This window comes from Crocodylus porosus, unplaced genomic scaffold (assembly GCF_001723895.1).
Source record: "Crocodylus porosus isolate Cpor-Errol unplaced genomic scaffold, CroPor_comp1, whole genome shotgun sequence".
Classification (NCBI taxonomy): domain Eukaryota; kingdom Metazoa; phylum Chordata; order Crocodylia; family Crocodylidae; genus Crocodylus; species Crocodylus porosus.
Window position 1 is genome coordinate 7,457,662 of NW_017728935.1, and position 4,465 is coordinate 7,462,126.

Below are 4,465 nucleotides of genomic sequence, written 5' to 3' on the forward strand. Positions count from 1 at the left end.
CCCGCGGGCTGCGGGGAACGGTGACCTCCGGCTGCTCAGCAGGGACCGCCGCGGGGTCCCAGCTCCTGTGCGACCCCAGCCAAGGGGTGCAGACAAGGGGGTCGGAGGCCTCCAGGCACAAGGGAATCCGGCCCCAGCCCGCGCTCCGCAGCACCGGGCCTCGCGGGGCCCCCGGCTCTCGGGGAGACCCGGGGCGGGGGCAGCAGAGGCCTCGGGCTGCCCTCGGGGAGCTGGACAGTCGTGTCCTGCAGAGCGCGGATTCGGGGCAGGCCACCGGCCCACATACCCTCCCCGGGGCCCGGCTCAGACCAAGGTCCAGCTGCCTCCCGGCCCCAAGAGGCAAAGGGCCGCAAGCTGGGCGGACGCTGGGCAAACCCGGATGGAGCAGCCCCCCAGGGCGGCTGTCCTCATGGAGGGGTCGCTGCGCCAGACCCAGGACACCGCTCGCCCCCCAGTGAGCTTGTACCGGGCAAAGGTGCGCAGGAGCCGCGTGAGGGGCAGGCCAGGGGCCCGGACATGGGACGCCCCCCACCACCCTGCACTGGGGCACAGCCTTGCTCCAGCTGGGGGGACCTCTGAGCCTCGGGGACTGGTGCTCCCCCCCAGGAATGCATACAAGCTCCTCTGCCCTCCTGGCAGAGACTTCCCCCAGTGTTGGATCATGACCCCCCCGCCATGGGCATGGGCTGGAGGCAGACCCCCTGCAGTACCCCCTCCTGCAGCCCCGGCTGAGGCAGGAGCCTGCTCTCCTGGGCATGGCTCCCCCACCCCTAAGGAGCAAGGAGAAATTAAAAATGAATGACAATGAAAAAGAAATAATTTTTTTTTTTGAAAATTACATAATAGCACTGATAAAATGGGTTTTTGCTCCCCCGAACTCAGCAGCCCCTCAGGGATGACACAGGGAGAGGGGGCTGAAAGCCTGCGGACATTACATTAAACAGGCAAGAGGGGCAGGGCCGCGGCTGGGCTTAAGGGACTCACGAAAACCTGGAGGCAGCTGGGGATCCATGCAGTTGGTTTCCTTGCAACGGTGACAATGCAGTTTCCCACTGCCAGGGCCCAGCCTTTAGAGAAAAAGCACCCACCCTGCCATTACAAATAGCAAGACTTGTACTAAAGCCGTTCAGAGAAGAAGGTCTGAAACACCTGAACTAAAAAAAAACAAACCTGCAAGTAGCTCATAGGTCTCCAGAGCATTTTATTTTTATTGGGACCATTTTTTCTTTTGAGACAAGGGACAGCTGAACTTCAACAGATTATACCCAAGCACCACAACTTCACTGGACTCTATTTTTCAGTTCCTCACATAAATCAGGACTGATTTCCTACAGTGCATTAACCATTGTAAACCGAAGACTAGGAACCACGTGTTACACACTTTCACCACTGGTCCATCAGAAGGGGAAATATTTGCATTACACAAGTAAGAACACAGATTGGATCGGCAGACCGAATGAAGAAGTTCATCCTTCAGCTGTCAACAGGAAAGGCCCATGGCCAAATCTCAACGTAGAAAAGCATGAGCCATGAGGTGAAATTTCTTAGATGGTTTATTATTTGACTGTGCACATCTTAGGCCCGCTTGCTCCTACCGGTTTGACGCTGGCCACGCCAACTACCTTTAGGATCCTTTGGACACAGCACAAGATCTTTGTCTCTGTGGAGCTGGAGGTTAAACACTTTTAAATACTCACGGAGTCTTAACTTACAGACACAAACACATTACACCACAAACAGCCTCAAATTGTCCCCACAAAGTACATCCTAGGCAAGCTACAGCCAAACCACAAACAGAACTCAGCACAAACCTGCATTTCTACGCTAACACCGAGAACTGCTCAACAACCCTACACACCGCCTTCAATCGCATCCATTCTGATCCACTGCTTAACTGGCCAAGCCAGACAACCTGCAAAACCCTTGCCTGCTGCATATCAAAATGCACAACTAGCACAAAGCCTCAACTTCCCTGTACACAATCAGGGCCAACCCAAGACCGAGTGCACGGTGCAATTTGAAGCGTGCGGCTGCTTGCTCCAAATGGGTGTTTGAAAGTGTAGATGTGCACACAAGTCTCCATCTGTATTTATCTAAGCAGACATTAAACATTTCGCTCCCTCCCTCCTGCCCACCACAACCCACACTGCCTGTTCCCGAGCTTTCTTCTCCTGCCTCCGTTCCTTCTTTTCCAGCTGCCCTTCAGGGACCTGCAAGAGTACACAAAACAGAACAGGACTTGAGTGGCAATGAATCCCACACCCCAGCAAAAACTATTTCCCAGTGCCCATCGTACTCTCGAGCTTAGCGTCCTTTAAAAGCAAGGCGGATGTGACATACCTCCGGTTTAGTAAGAGGATGAATACCGCCCTAGCAGTCACCCGTGTCTGACAACAGCAGGACCTACGACAGGAATCCAGTGTACGAGGAGGTCCCAGTGCTCCCACCTTCCACAAGGCGCTCATCACAAGGTCGACAACTTGGGGATGCCACTTGCAGAGAGGACAGACACCGAGTCCAAACTCCCTTACCTTTCCGTCCCTCTGGGCGGGCAAGGTTTCTTCCTTCCTGAGTGGCTAACGCTTGCCCATCTGCCATCTTGTCTGCTTCTCCTTCCGGGAGAAACAGACAGACACTGGATGTAAGGCAGCATGTCAGAGGATGAGACTACAGGCCCCGACTTCTCTCCCTCTTCTACTCTCACCTGGACCCACGGAAAGCGGGGAGGGCAGACATCTGCGGTCTTAGCTGGGACTGGACAGAAGTGCTCGGGCGGCACCGTGAACGGTGACCACAACCACCGAAAACCCTGCTGACCGGGCGGTGCTCCCTGCACACAGCTGGCTGCTGGGCCATCAAGCCCGGAGACAACCTGCGAAGTCCTGAATGCCAGCTGACAGGTGCCCCAGGCGGTCTCGATCGGGGGCCAAGCTGCCCCGTGCCTGTCTGCCCACGTCGCGTGGGCGGACCCGAAGCGCGGCGGGTCGTTGCACAGCCCCCGGGCTGCCCCCATTGAACAGCTAGAGGGGATCCGGAGCTGTAGCCCACTTGGATCTGTCCCGAAACGCCCAGCAGTGGTCAGGCTACCGGGGAAGGCTGAGAGCTACTCCGGCCCTGGGCCGCTTGACATCCACCGGCCAGGCCCCTCCGCTGCAAGAGGACGGCGCCTCCCCACAAAAGGGGAGAGACCTGGACCTGAACCCAGGCCCCGCACCGTGCACCACAGGCCCCGGCTGGCTCAGGCCCTCACTTCTGGGCCCCTTGACTCTTTCCCCGCGCACACGCACTGGCCCCACAAGGAATTGACACAGTTATCTCCCTCTGTTTCTGTCCATGGCGATAGTGATGTAGGTGTGCAACTCTCACCCTTGCACAGCGCCGCACACGAGAGTCTGTCGCTCGTGCGAGTATCACACGTGTCCTTGAGCGTCCGCACCGGCATGGAGGAAACCGGCTCCGTGCTGCCCCCGTGTGGCGCACTCCCGCACTGCACCCCGAGGCGCGGGGACATCGATTCAGGGCCGGGATCGAAGGCTCGTGTTCTCATTGGCCAACATAAGGCGTGAGGCGATTGGGTGGAATGGCCTCTTGGGAGGAGTCAGGGCCACTCCGCCCTTCTTCGCTCTGATTGGCCTGTGCCGGGGAGGCGGGACCGGGAGCTCGGCCACCTTGTTCGCATTCTGATTGGCTAACGTGCAGGTGGGTGTGTGCAATCTTCTGTGCGCCGATTGGTCCGCCTCCGATCCTCAGCGGCCCCGCCCATCTGGTCGTCCGCTGAAGTCGAGCTGCTGAGCCTGCCCCGGAGACCACGGCGGGTCGTGCGGGAGACTGGGTAGGGACCCTCCCCCCCCCCCCGGGTGGGTGTTGTCTGCCCCTTTCCTCGCCGCCTGCCGCCCGGGCAGCCTCCCTGTCTCCTCGACGTGATGGGCGGTGGTGTAGGGGGGCGCAGGGCGGGCCGTTTGCTTCTCGGCCGGCGCCGAAACCTCTAGCGAGCGCCTCGCAAAGCAAGAAAACAATGAAAACGTGTCGTTGTGCAGGAAGCGGCGCCGGACGCCGACTCATTGCTAAGGCAGAGTTTGGGACCCTCGGTGCAAAATAGTGTAAAACTGAGAACGGGGAGCGGACGTGACGGCGTTATTCAGCGCGCGTTGTGCAGAGACGTATCCAGTACGGCGGTGTGTGTACGCCGATATGCAGATAGAGTGCGTGCGTGTGTGCGTGTGAGATACACACCCTCATTAACACAGTGATCCTGTTACTACCTCTCTCCCTCGGTCTGTGTCCGTGGCGATGGTGTGCAACTCTCACCCTTGCACAGCGCCGCACGCGAGTGTCGGTCCCTCGTGCGGGTATCACGCGTGTCCGTGGGCGTCCGCGCCAGCGTGGAGGAAACCGGCTCCGCGCTGCCCCCGTGTGGCGCGCTCCCGCGCTGCAGCCCGAGGCGCGGCGGGGCGGGGCGGGGCGG

At 59.2% G+C, this 4,465-nt stretch overlaps 1 long non-coding RNA gene across 1 annotated transcript; it reads right to left on the bottom strand.

Moving 5' to 3' along the window:
* Positions 1 to 1,190: 1,190 nt before the first annotated feature.
* On the bottom strand, positions 1,191 to 2,710 carry LOC109317898. The gene is made up of 2 exons (XR_002103138.1): positions 2,532 to 2,710; positions 1,191 to 2,210 (listed from the first exon to the last, which is right to left on the bottom strand). It is a non-coding gene; the product is annotated as an uncharacterized LOC109317898 (long non-coding RNA).
* Between the last annotated feature and the right edge of the window lie 1,755 nt (positions 2,711 to 4,465).